Raw genomic sequence first — 14,390 nt, 5'->3', positions numbered from 1 at the left:
CTCATGTACCTGTCTAAATTCAGCCTAAAATGGCATTAAGACTACTAGATTTCATCAACATGAGAACTTAAACCATAAAAACCCTGAATATTTCACATATGAGAAAATAAAGAGGCTACGTGACTTTTCCAGTCTCGCAGCTAGTAAGAGCTGACACTTGAACCCAAGTCTCCTATTTCCAATACCCACATTCTTTCCACTACATCATACTACCTTGGGAGTTATGTACTCAAGGGCATTAAATAAATATTGATTGATACTAATGATTAACTACAACTTCCCCTTCTGGGCTCCTAGGTTCTATTTTTAATCTCATTCCTGAGTCACTGCCAGGATAAAAGGCACATTCACCTCTTCATGATTCAGAGTCAAACAAAACGGTCATGCCTGTGAGTGGTTGGAAAAGCTTTGTACTCTATTAAAGTCTCAGCGGGGAAAAAATCCTAATTATGCTTAAGGTATTATGGCAGTAATAAAGTAAAGCCATATTCGTTGTTATCTTACACATTGAGCACACTTCAGTACCCCAGAAATCAGCAAAACTTTCCAACAGGATGTAGCTTAGGACTGGTTGTTCCATCAGGTAATGCAGAAAGAGGTGGAAGGCTCATAAAAGAAGGAAGCTCAGTGGTGTTTAGGATTTTCCATTAATAGTCAGCAGAGATAGATCCAACCATTCTGGAGATGAATTTAGAACTATGCCCAATTGGTTATAAAACTGTGTGAGCCCTTTGACCCAGCAATGCCACTGTTAGGTCTGAATCCCAAAGAGGTCAAAGAAAAGGGAAAAAGGACCTATTTGTACAAAAATATTTATAGCAGCTCGTTTTGTGGTGGCAAAGAATTGGAAATTGAAGGGATGCCCATCAATCAGGGAATGGCTGAACAAGTTGTGGTATATGATTGTGATGGAGTAGTATTGTGCTATAAGAAATGAGGAGCAGGATACTTCTGGAAAGACTTACATGAAGTAACGAAAAGTGATGTGAGCAGAATCAGGAGAACATTGTACACAGGAACAGTAATATTGTATGATGAAAAACTGTGAATGACTTAGCTATTCTTAACAATACAGTGTTCCAAGACAATTTTGGAGGACTTATGATGAAAGATGCTATCTACCTCTGGAGAAAGAACTGATAGAATCTAAATGCAGATCAAAGCATACTCTAAAAAAAACCTTTTAAATTTTTCTTGTCTTTTTGTATTTGTTTTTTGTTTTGTGACATGGCTAATATGGAAATAATGTTTTAGATAACTGCACATGTATCATCTATATCAAATTGCTGGCCTTCTCAAGGAGGTAGGAGGGGAGGTAGAGAAGGAGAGAAATTGGAGCTCAAAACTTAAAAAAAGAATGTTAAAAATTGTTTTTACATGTAATTTGAAAAAATAAAATATAAAAAATAGTCAGCAGAGATAAGAGAATGGGAAGCACACTCAATATACTTGTAGATGTTACCAAGGGGGAGGAAGGGTGGACAGAATTCCCAAACCATCTTGGTAAAGAAGAAATGATGCATCATGGGATAGTAGAAAGAACACTACACTTGGAATGAGAAGATCCGGGTTCAAATCCCAGGTGTGCCAGTTGAGATCGTAGGATTTAGAATTGAAATGGGCCATAGAGGTCACCAGGGCCAGTGCCATTATCGTAAGGTATGAAGAAATACAGACACTGCCCAAGGTCACACAGCAGTTCTGGCTTCAAATCCAGCCATCTTTCCACCAAGACATGTGGCCTTTACTTATTAGAAGTGTGACTTTGAACAAGTCCCTCTGAGTCATAGACTCTTAGGGCTAGAAAGGACATTATAAATCTTCTAAGTCAATCCCCTCATTTTATAGAAGAGAAAATTGAGACCCAGAGAGGTTAAAATGGCTTGTCCAGTTCCGTGATTAGAGGCAGAGCCAAGAGTAGAATCGGGGTCTCCTAATACAGTGACTCTTTCACCTATATTAACTGCATGATGATGGGTAAATCTCTGAGCAAGATGGAAACTTTTCTGAGCTAAAGCTGAACATGAGTCAGCACTGTGCCATTTAAACCAAGTGAAACAAGGGCAAGCTGATATTGGGTGACCTAAACTGGACCAAGCCCCATGAAGTAATCCTTCCATTATATTCAGGCCTGGTCAGGCCTTTGTTAGAGTACTATGATCAAGTCTGGGCTCCATAACTAAAAGAAGAAGTTGGAAAAGCTTCTAAGGAAAGCAATGAAGATGATTAAAGCATGAGAAAATGAGGCCTTGGAACAGGGTTGGATGACCTTCTCAAGAAGGCTATGGAATTTTCTCTTTGCCAGGCCACAGGGTGGAAAATTAAGAAGAAAATAATCTGTTGCCCTTTGAAGATGGGGAAAGGGGGGAATTCTATTTCTCCATTAAAAAAAAAAAAGGAACACAGGGACATGGAAAGGAAAAGAAACCAATTCCTTCTGGGCCTTTAGGAAGTCACTTGGGTTGCTTGGCTCTAAAGAGTCCTTGGTATTGTGGAAAACAAACAAATTGCAAGAGGTCTGTATTCTATTCCTCAATCTGTTATTAGCTCCAGGTGTGACCTTATAAAAGTCACTTCTTTCTGGCTAGGCCTCAGTTTCCTCATCTGTAAAATGTTATAAAGGTGTCTTTTAGCCTAAATCCCATAATTCTCTCTGTAATAGGGACTAACCAATAGCAGCCAAGTCTTTCAAACATGAAATCTGCTGGGCCTGGTGCCAACTCATGTGGATGGTTGGGGTACCTGATCCCAGAAATCCATGACAGAATATAATGGAAATCCCTGGTCCTCCACTTTACTGCTTGCATAAATATTCTGTGACTGTCTCCTGTTCATCCTGATGATGAAAAGCCTTTTAATTATCTGTGGAGCTAGACCTGACAGTGTGTACTGAAAACTCAGTGGAGGAACTGAGCTCCCTCTTCTCTGGTGGCAATCAAAGCATAGACTGCTGAGAGCCTCTAGGTGGGAGAAAGGCCTTGGACCTCTTCTCACTTGTTAACTATGGAGCCAGGAACACTTGGCCCCCTTGTTTATCTGTGTTGTGTTTCATTCTTTTCTGCCTTTAGGTGAGTCACACAGCCACAACCTTGATTCCAGGCTTTTTCTTTACCTCTCTGCTGGATTGTTGAAACAGCCTTCTGACTTGTATGCTTTACTCACATTTCCAATCCATACAAGATTTCTAAGACAAAATTCCGACCATGTCACTCCCTGGCTCAATGAGGTCCTGGAGCTCCTTATTACTCCATGTTGGGCACATAATGCTCTTCATATGTTGGCATAAAGTCCTTCAAATTCTGGTCCCTTTTACCCTTGACTGCCCTCTGCACTCTATGGTCCGGCAACATGGGCCCTCTCCCAGTTCCTCCAACACAATTTACCATCTCCCTGTTCTGTGCCTTTGAGAGGGAAGGGAAGGGAATAAGCATTTATATAGCCCCTATCGTGTGCCAGGCATTGAACCAAACACTTTACAAATATTATCTCATTTGAACATCTCAATAGCTGTGGGACAGAGGCAGTGGTGGGATTCAAATGAATTAACAACCAGTTCTCCATGGAACCGAGCTGAGGTGCAGCCCCTGCTGCTGATGTGGTGGGAGAAGGCCCCACCCCTGCTAACAACCCGTTCCAGGAACTAAACCTAAACCCACCACTGGACAGAAGTGCTATTATCATCTCCATCTTACAGATGAGGAAACAGGCAAATAGGTTAAACGACTTGCCCAGGGTCGAAAGCCAATACGTATCCAAAGCTGGATTTAAACTTAGGTTCTCCTGACTCCAGGCCCGGCACTCTATCCACTATGCCACCTAGCTGCCTTCTCAGATTAGTTTCTATTTTGTATATATCTTATATGTATACATTTCATCAAATAAGGTGACAAAATGAAGTAGCAAAATGCTTAGCATAGTGCCTAGTAAGTGCTATACACAAATTTATTCCCTCTCCTTCCCTCTAGTTTATTTATATGTTGTATCTCCCATTAGACTGAGAGCAAGAGCTAGAGGTGTGGGGGGTGGAGGGGGCGGAGGGGGCGTTTTTGCCTTTTTGTGTATCCCCAGTGCCTGGTACTTGGTAAACCCTTAATAAATGCTTGTTAACTTAACTAGGAGTGAATAGCCTGGGGGTGGCTCTTTTTAAAATCATAGCTTCTAGCTCAGACCTAAACTGAGCTCTGTCCCTGCAGGGCTTAGCTATTCAAAGCCTTGCTTGATCAATGAGGTTCTCCCTTTAATTCCCTCATAGAAAAGAGTTCATAGGTCCCCTAGGAAACAGTGAGTAGAAATCTTTTCAGTATGTTTAAAACCTCCTTAACACTTGTGATTATCTTCTGGGTTTGAGCGTTGGTCAAAGATCAAATCCTTACATAAGGAAAATCTTCCTAAGGATTAGAGCCAGGATGTAAGCTGTGCCCTCCTCTCCCCGCATTAGAGACCTTCAAGCAAACGCTAGATGGCCGGTATGTATATTGAAGAAAGCACCCCTGTCGTGGCACAGATTGGATGAGAAGGACTGAAACCGTATTCAACTCTGATATTGTGTGATATAATTAAGGCAGGATGACAGAACTAATGCTACCTTTGGAGTCCGAGGACCTGGGTCTACGGGACTGGAGTCAAGCTATTTAACCTCTCTGGCCTCAGTTTCCTCATTTGTAAAAAATGAGAGTTGAACTAGGTCCTCTCTAACTCTGAACCTACAATTTTATTAGCTTTTGCCTTCATCACCAAATGACTGTTAACAAATTCTGGGGAAAGAGATAAAAATGGCTTAGAATAAGCACAAACTTCTATTATGTAAATATTTTCTCTTTTATCTTTGTCCAGACCTATGATTTCAACCATGTAGGGAGCTCCTGGATGAGGAAACTCACACTGTTCATGCAAATTGGTAATCTGGCTACAATTTAAGGTCTTGGAGCATTGCCTGGAATAGGAAGAGGTTAAATGATTTGCCCAGGGTCACACAGTCAATATGTGTCAGAGAGGGGACTCGAATAAACCAATAAAGTACTTGCCAGGCATTGTACTAGGTTCAAGAGATACAAGTAAAAACAAAACAAAACAATTGGCAACAACCAAAAAATCTCTGCTCTTTGGCAGGATCTCTGAATTTTCTTTTAAAACTCCTGTTTCCTTTCAAATTTCTAAGACTTAGGACAAATGTAGCATGACTGGGAAAAACTTATTTTGCCTACTTTATCCCATATATCCATCTTTTATCCTATCCCTTTATCCTTCCTTCCACACACTTAGGGCTAACTAGACTACCCTCTGTTTCCCCAAACATATCTCCATGTTTTTCTTCTGTTATCCCCTAGTTGGCACATTCTTCTTCATTTGATCTGTTGAATTTCTACTCATTTTTTAAAGCCCAACTCAACTGCCACCATCCTCAACGTCCTCCAGGAAGCCTTTCCTGACCCTTGTTGGAAATCACCTCTCCCCTTGGATCTCATTTAATAGTTTGTTTTGCAATTCTTAAATATCTTTATTTATCATGTAATGTAATGTCTCATCTCCCTATTAGAATATAAAGTATGTGGAGACAAGGACCACTCAACTCTCTAAAACTTGTTTTTTCTTGACTTCTTGCACTGTGCTTTACAAATCTTAGGTGTTTAATAAATATTTATTGAGGACATTGTATTAGGAGGGCAGAGTTGATAATCTCAAAGAGGATCATAAACATGTCTGAAAGGTTCGGAACCGCCGGATATAAGAAACTCTCAAAGTAGAAGGCAGAAGAATCAAAACATTTATTTAGGCTCCACAGTAACCAACCCATGAACCAGCAACCCCATTTTGATATATTGATCAAAAGCTTCCAGGCCCAATAAGTACGCCTTGAAAGAGTAACCAGGAGGCTACAGAGAAGCATGATTGCGTAAAGCAAAATCATGTTTCCCCCTCTATGGTAATAAGATTACCCACTGGCCTGAAGTCTTTGTTCAGCTTTCTCCCGTAGGTCAGCTCTGCTACTGGCAGCTCCTGCTTCAGCTGTGTCTGTGGCTGTAACTGACGTAACTGTCGTAACTGCCTCTGTAACTGCCTCTGGCTCCAACTGTCTCTGTAACTGTCGCTGTAATGGCCTGAAGTCTTTGTTCAGCTTTCTCCCGTAGGTTAGCTCTGCTACTGGCAGCTCCTGCTTCAGCTGTGTCTGTGGCTGTAACTGACGTAACTGCCGTAACTGTCGCTGTAACTGTCGCTGTAACTGTCGTTGTAACTGTCTCTGGCTCCAACCGGAAAAGGAAAAGAGAGGATCTTCAAGCTGTCCTCTCCCCTCTTATAGAGTTTTTGACATCATCAAGCACCGCCTGAACGACCAGGGCCGATTGGTTCTTGACTTGGCCCCTCCCCCTAGCATAGCCGTTAACACCTCCCCTCAGCCAGCCCCATGACTCATCACACAGGAAGTTGTCTGCTTCCTGGAATGCTCCTTGGGCCTCCTGCCCCGGAAGAGCAAGCCACAGTGTCCAGAGGCTCAATGAGGTAAGCTGAGTCATTCAAAGAAAACAAAGGCCATTCTGGCTACACTCCACCCCTTGTTATAGGATACATAATCTAATCAGCCATGTATCCTAGAACATACATTGTGATCCAATTACAAAGGAAACTAAAACATATCATTCATTATAAAGCAAAACATATCATTTGGTGACATTCCTAAATATTGGTTTACGATTCAAATGTGATCCACCCCTAGGTCCCAGCAAGATAATCTCTTCAATCAATCATCCCCAAAATAATTATTAATAATTCAAATGTCCACCCCTAAATCCTTGTATCCATTACATAGGATCAATAATATCATAACAATAAAACAACACAGCAAGGATAATACAAAATAAGTAAACAGAACACTATCATCATTTCCACCCCCCTTGAACGATTGGGGCTCAAAATCTTGGGGTGAGGGGTGAAGGTCTCATTTTCCATAGCTTCTTCATGCTGAAATTGGATGTAGAGATGGCCCTGCCCCCAAAAAGTCCCATTCCAGAGGTCATTTCTTTAACGAGCTGGCAGGAATTCCAAGAATGCTACATGCTTAGGCAGTCACCGGAAAGTGCAGGGTGCTTAAGCCTGAAGGAAACAAAACTAGCAACAAGGTTAGCCAAAACAAAGGACAAAAAGAATAGTCTGTGAATCTATTATTATAACCTATTCACGGTAAAATATATGGTTCAGGGGTACGATTTGGTAATTATTTTCCCCTGAATAGACAACTGTTACAGTGTTGTCCTTCCCATGGGCTATAACTTCTGCAGCCTTTGGAATATCATCTGGCTTCCGTTTTACCCATACCTTAGCTCCTGACTTTATTCTATCAATGGAGCAAGACCCTTTTGCCCCTCTAGTAGTTATTTTGGGAGGAGGGTCAGTTTTCACAAAGGGTATTTTTTCACAGGGGATAATAATGACTTGAACCATCCTATCATTTCTACAAAATTGTACAGGTTTTTTACCCATATTCTGGAGTGTCACAACAATTTCTTTTTGATAATTAGAATCTATCACTCCAGCCAATACATGTATTCCTTGAGCCGCTAATCCTGGTTTAGGTAATATCCATCCAAGATGATTCTTGGGGATTCTCATACATACTCCAGTAGGGGTTTTTCTTATCTCTTTCCTATTTAACCTAAAATTCTCTATACAATGTAAATCATATCCTGCTGAACCAGGTGTTCCTGGACTTGGTAGTGGGACATCTTCCCTCACAGTCCAAAATTCAATGTTTTGGATCTCACATGTTTGCTGTTCTCTGATCTGCAGATTTGGGGTCATCATTCTGGCTAGAGGTGTACTTCCCCCTAAGGGCCTATTATTCAAATTACGTAAGGCAATAGACAAATTATCCTTCCAATGTCGATATGAATTATTTGAGCTTAATTTTCTCAGCTGTTCTTTCAACAATCCATTCATTCTTTCAATTAGCCCAGATGCTTGTGGGTAATATGGAATATGATATATCCATTCTATATTATTCAACACACAATATCTTTTCACTTCTTTGCCCTTGAAATGTGACCCATTGTCACTTTGAATCTGCATTGGGGTTCCATAATATAAACTTACAATATCTAGAGTTTTACAGGTGTTTTTCTGAGTTGCGTCTTTATAAGGACAAGCCACTAGTACACCTGAATAGGTGTCAACACACGTACATACATATTTACATCCTTTATCCTGGGGTAGTGGGCCAATATAATCTATCTGCCAAATTTGGGCTGGAACTTTTCCCCTTGCTATTTCTCCAGTAACTATCCTAGGAAGAGTTCGTTCTTTTTCTAATTGGCATATACAACACTCCTCTGTTATTTGTTTTAACAACGCATGAGAAATACTGATACCTCGATCCTGTGCCCATCGATGGGTGGCCTGGACCCCTAAATGGCCAGCAGTCTGGTGGACCCATCTTGCTAAGGCTGGGTCATCAGTTGGAGTCGGAGTAGGGACAATACATTCAGTAGCAATCTTTGCTAGTCGATCCGCATGTGCATTGTACTCACGTTCTGGTGTGGTCAGGGTTGCATGAGCATCAACATGAAAAACTGACAGATCTGTAACCAAAGACATGTCCCATATATTTTCCCATAACTCTTTACCCCAAACTTGTTTGCCATGAATCTCCCAATTCTGATTCCTCCATATAGGCATCCACGTAGCTAGCATAAGAGAATGAATTGTAGGTTGGTAGGGTCTAATATATTGTTTAATACTACATCAATTTTTCTCTGGCTAGTGCCAACTGAAAACCCAACAGGATTGGATCAATTAGCAATTTTATCAGAGCCATAACTAGGAATTCTGGTACTGTGGGCAAGAGCTGTTGAGGGCTAAGGAAGAATAGTCTTCCTATATTGTGCACAGACATGCTGGGAGAAGGGTCAGCTCAGATTGTGACAGAAGAGTAAGAGTAATTGTACAACATGGCATAAGGCTAGAGGATTGTTTTTTTAGGGAAAAGTAGACACTCTTCAACACCCTGTACAAAGCCCTGGATGCACACTCTGATTATAACTCTGTAATTACTGTCGAATGTAACTAAGAATGAAAGTCATGCAGCCTGCAACGTGTGGATTTCTGAAAGTGTGGCTTGCAACCATGCATTTCTGTAGTGCTTGAGAAAGATTCACTTGTACTATCCGCTTCACAGAGTCTGTATTAGTAATCCCATTTTGCAGATGAAAGAGCATTGACTCAGAGATGTAGTAACTTGTCCCAGATCATGTGTTTCTAAGTAAGAGCTAGATTTTGAACCCATGTTTCCCAACTCCAAATCCAGCCCTGTTTTTTCCACTGTGACACATTACCTTTATTGAAAAACTCTGACGCCTCTCCAGCAAAACTAATGAGGTTTATTGGTCAAGAACCACTTCCCTCAGCACTTAACACAGTTCCCTGGAACATAGTAAGAACTTAATAAATCGTCCATCCACCCACCCATCCATCCACTCATCCACCCACCCACCCACCCACCCTTCCACCCATCCATCCACCCATCCATCCACCCACCCACCCATCCATCTATCTATATCTACTGATTTATCCCGTAATACTCCAGTCAGTTTTTGGGAGTCCCTTCTCTTTCAACCAGTGTGATGAGGATCAAATATTTTATATCTGTAAATAGTATGTGTAATAGTATTTGACATATCATATAATAATAATGTCATACAATATTTGAGTTAATATATGTGAATGGCTTAGCAGAGTACCTGGAACACAGTAAAAGCTTAATAAATCTTCAATCTAGCTATCTAAACTGTAATATTCCAGTCGGTTGCTAGGAGTTGTTTCTCTTTCAACCAGAGCTGTTGTGAGGATCAAATGAGATACTATTTGTAAATTACCTAGCCCAGTGCCTGGCACCTAGTAGGTACTTAATAAATGCTTATTTCCTTCACCCTCCTCCAATGCCCCAAAAGCAAGACTACATTCAAGGTGGCAAGCCAGTCTGTACCCTTCTTCTGTTCGCTGAACAATTCTCTGCTTCATCTTAGATTTGGTGATTGAGCTGAAGAGCTGTTATGATGGAAGGTGGGATTGGTCTGGCCTGAGTCCTTTCTTATGGACTGTGCTTACACATATCAGATCAGTCAGGAAATAGCCCTGAGAGACAGTTTCTAAGGTCATAATACCTTGTTCCCCAAGGAATTCCAGACCCTGGGATCTGCAGTCATGTCTATTATCTATTAAAAATTTTTTTTTGATCACTTTTACTCTGCTTTCAGGCTTACAAAGTATCCTTGTGAGCTCTACTAGGTTGGGGACCATTTCCTACATGAGCCTCTTCCTTTCCTCCGCTCCCAGCATAATGTTCTAACAGCTCAGGTGCTTAATAAGGGTTTGATGTCCCTAAGGTTGGCAGAGTCCTGTGCTCTGCATGATTTTTCTCTCACAAGCAGGCAACAAACCTTTGTTAAGTCCCTAAGGTTTCTAGAGTAGAAAATGAGGAGCTGAAGGAGACAGAAATTTTAGGTAGGACAGGGGCCTTACCTTTATTTAGCATTTGAGACTTTGTTGTTGTTCAGTCATGTCTAATGTTTCATGACCCTATTTGGGGTTTTCTTGGCAAAGAAACTGGGGCGGTTTGCCATTTTCTTCTCCAGCTCATTTTACAAACCAGGAACTGAGGCAAACAAAGTTAAGTGACTTGCCCAGGGTCACACAGCTAGTGTCTGAGGCCAGGAACTCAGGAAGATGAGTCTTCCTGACTCCAGGCCCAGCAGTGTGCCACTTAGCTGCCTTTTTTAAAAAAACCTTGAAGAAACATAAAAATGGCAGCGGGTGTGTGTGTGTGTGTGTCTGTGTGTGTGTGTGTCTGTGTGTAATGTGTGTGTATTCGGGGGTGGGGTGGGGTGTAATGATGAGGATGATAGATGATAACCACATTTGCCGAACTTCGAATAGAATCCCTTGGGGGGAGAGGAACTGTACTTTGAAAATGAAAACTCCACAAAAATGCTGTGAGATGGAGAGGGCTTTACCCTCATTATAGATGAATAAAAAAAACTCAAGAGAGGTGAACAAGCTAGCTGTGGTCAAAGGGCTGGAATGTGAATCTGAGTGTCCTATCTCTTGTTGAACTGACTGACTACACTACTTTGTTGTTAAACAGGAAAGGGTTCTTAACCATTTTATGTGTTATGTGCCCTGTTGGCAGTCTCGCAAAGCCGCTTGACATAGATTACTTCTCAGAATGTTTTTAACATAAACAAAATTCAAAGGCTCGCAAAGTAAATCAATTATATTGAAAATTATCAATCAGAAAAAAGAAAAGTTAATCAGGCTCAGGTTAAAAAGTTCATAGGGCCTCAAGTGCGGGGCCTTCCCATCCAGAATAACTAGAACTGACCTGAGCTCCCTGAGCCTATTGTGATCAAGCAGAATAGTCTTCTTGTATTCTCAATCCATTTCAAGACCCCTCCTCACAGCACCACAAGCCTGTGGAATTTGGTGTGGACTTGGATTCTCTTTGGGAATGCAGGGAGCTTCATACTGTGAATTTCACTTTGTTCAGCTTTTTATAGGGCTTCCCTCAAATGGCTAGCTAGGGGCAAAAAAAAAAAATGACAGAGAAAGGGAAGGTGACTGAACTAGTGCTGGATAGGCTGTGTGTGGATCTGGGCAATTCAGCTGTTCTACCAAATGTTTGAATCGTGTTTCTCCTTACTCTCTGAATTACCTCTGAAAAGTTGGTTTCTCTTTCTGGTTTTGTGTTCTTTCTGTAAAATGAAGGGACAAAGGGTTGGGCTAGATGATATCTGAGGCCCATACTGGCTCTAAATCCTAGGATCCTATAATCCCAAATTGCAGTTGAGGGTGATTCCAGCATTTTTGGCTCTGATCTGCAAATATTAGACTTCCCAGTTTTTCTGGGTATCTTAACTTTGTATTACAATAAAAAGAGATAATCTTTCCAATTGATAAATGGTCAAAAGATCTGAATAGGTAGTTTTCAGAGGAAGAAATCAAAGCCATCAGTAGCCATATAAAATGCTTTAAATAACCAATAATTAGAGAAATGCAAATTAAAACCACTCTGAGGTACTACCTCATACTCAGCAGATTGGCTGAGACTACAAAAGAGGAAAATGACAAATGTGGAGGGATGTGGAAAAATAGGGTCATTAATGCTCTCTTGGCAGAGCTGTGAACTGGTCTAACCACTCTGGAGAGCAGTTTGGAACTATGCCCCCTAAGCTATTGAACTGTACATACCCTTTGACCCTATACCACAAAGAGATCAAAGAAAGAGGAAAAGGATCCACATTGTACAAAAAGATTTATAGCAGTTCTTTTTTGTGGTAGCAAAGAATTGGAAACTGAAGGGATGCCCTTCAATTGGGGAATAGCTGAACAAATTATGTCATATGAATGTGATGGAATACTATGGTACTGTAAGAGATAATGAAAGACCTGGGAAGACTTGTATGGACTGATGGAGAATGAAGTGAGCAGAACCAGAACAATTTATACAATAACAGCAGGATGGTAAAGATAGTAAACTCTGAAAAACTTAGTAACTGGTTAACAAAACAACTAACCATAATTCCAAAGGACTTACAGTGAAACATGCTACTTCCAGAAAGAGAACTAATGGACTCAAGAGTGTGGATTAAAGCATATTTTCTTCCATTTCTTTCTTTTTCTTGTTAATTTTTTTTCTTGGAACATGGCTAATGTGGAAGTTTGTTTTTTATATCTATACATATTTGTAATGGGTTTTATTTTCCTTGTCTTCTCAGTGGGTGGAGAAATGGGGAAAGGGAGGGAGAGAATTTGGAAATAAAAATAAGTGAATTTTTTAAAAAGGGGAGATGACCCATCTACTGGCCAATATGGCATTTTTTCATCGTAAAGTTCACAGTTGAAGGAATGACTGCCCACTCTCCAGGATATCATGCTTGTACTCTCCAGAATATCATGTTTGTAATCACTCTACCTTGAATGTTCATATCATAAGGAAAACAAAGAATGAGGCAGCATGGAACAGTGGGAAGAATACTGGATTTGGAATCAGAGGACAAGGGTTTAAATCCTGGTCATACTATCTATGTTACCTTAGACAAGCCATTTAACCATTAACTCAGTTTCCTCATAAAATGAAGGGTTGGATTTGATGGCCTCTGAGGTCCTTTCCAACTTTTAATCTGTAATTTTATATGCCACATTCAGGAAATCTCAATGACTGTCAAGTATGCCAATGTGGAAAGCTGAGCAGCTGACCTCTGACCATATACCTCCCAGACCCAGAACAATAAAACCAAACAGAACAGAAAGATAGTGTGAATGTGACTCGTCTGTCAAACCAACAAAGTAAAAGTGACAGACATGTTTATACTTAATTTTATCCTCTCTAGTCACACCAAGCTAAGGTTCTGGTGGCTAAGCGTAATACCCCTTTAAATATGTGAGTCAATCAACAAGCACTTATTAAGTGTCTATGTCGAAGACATCATGCATACAAAGATTAAAAATGAAACAGTTGCTGTCCTCAAAGAGTCTATATTCTGATATGACCTTTTCAAAGTTAAATTTTCTTTTTTCAATGACAAGTTTAGATTTTCTCCCCTTTCCATCTCCAAAAAATGAAAAGAAAAAAATTCCCATATTGGTCATATTCGAAAATGTCCACCTCATTCTGCAATTACTTAGTGTATCATCTGTCAGGAAGTGAGCAGCATTCTTCACCATTGATCTCCTAGAACAATGGTTGATTCTGGCATTGATAGTTCTTACGATTGACAACTCTTGACCGAAGCTTAAGTTTTGGCTTTCTCATTTTGTGAATTTGGGGAAGTTATTTAACTTTCTGGGGTCTGTGTTTCCCTATCTAAAAGATGAAGGACAAGACTAGATGATCTACAAGGTTTCTTCCAGCTCTACATACTATGCTTCCCCTCCTGCTTCCAAATAGAAGCTCACCCTAAGCACGTGAAGACTTCCCCTGGCAGAATGGGCAGATGAGAACAATTTGTTCCAACAGTTATGAAGTAGGCACTGTCAAGTACTTAGAACTTGGTCAGGCATCAAAGATGCCAAGGTCATCTCACTGCATCTTGGGCCATTGCCAGTTGTCTTGACTTTTGTCTTGCCACTGGACTTCAATGACTCAGGAAGAGAGAGTGAGACTGATGACTTTGTGCCTCACTTAAATCCAATTCACACAGGACTCAAGATATCACCCTGTGACATCACTAGTCTTCTTCAAAAAGGAAGGACAAACAACTGCCCCTGCTTCCTCTAGGGAATCTTCTGGAGGAGCACCATATTTAAACTCTCAAGCACCCAAAGCACATCATTCCACCAAAGCATTCACTCTATGGCTTTGCATAGAACGATCTGTACTTTATATATAGTATGCCCATGGATGC

Source organism: Trichosurus vulpecula, chromosome 3 (genome assembly GCF_011100635.1).
Source record: "Trichosurus vulpecula isolate mTriVul1 chromosome 3, mTriVul1.pri, whole genome shotgun sequence".
Classification (NCBI taxonomy): domain Eukaryota; kingdom Metazoa; phylum Chordata; class Mammalia; order Diprotodontia; family Phalangeridae; genus Trichosurus; species Trichosurus vulpecula.
Note: the sequence above shows the minus strand (reverse complement) of the source record.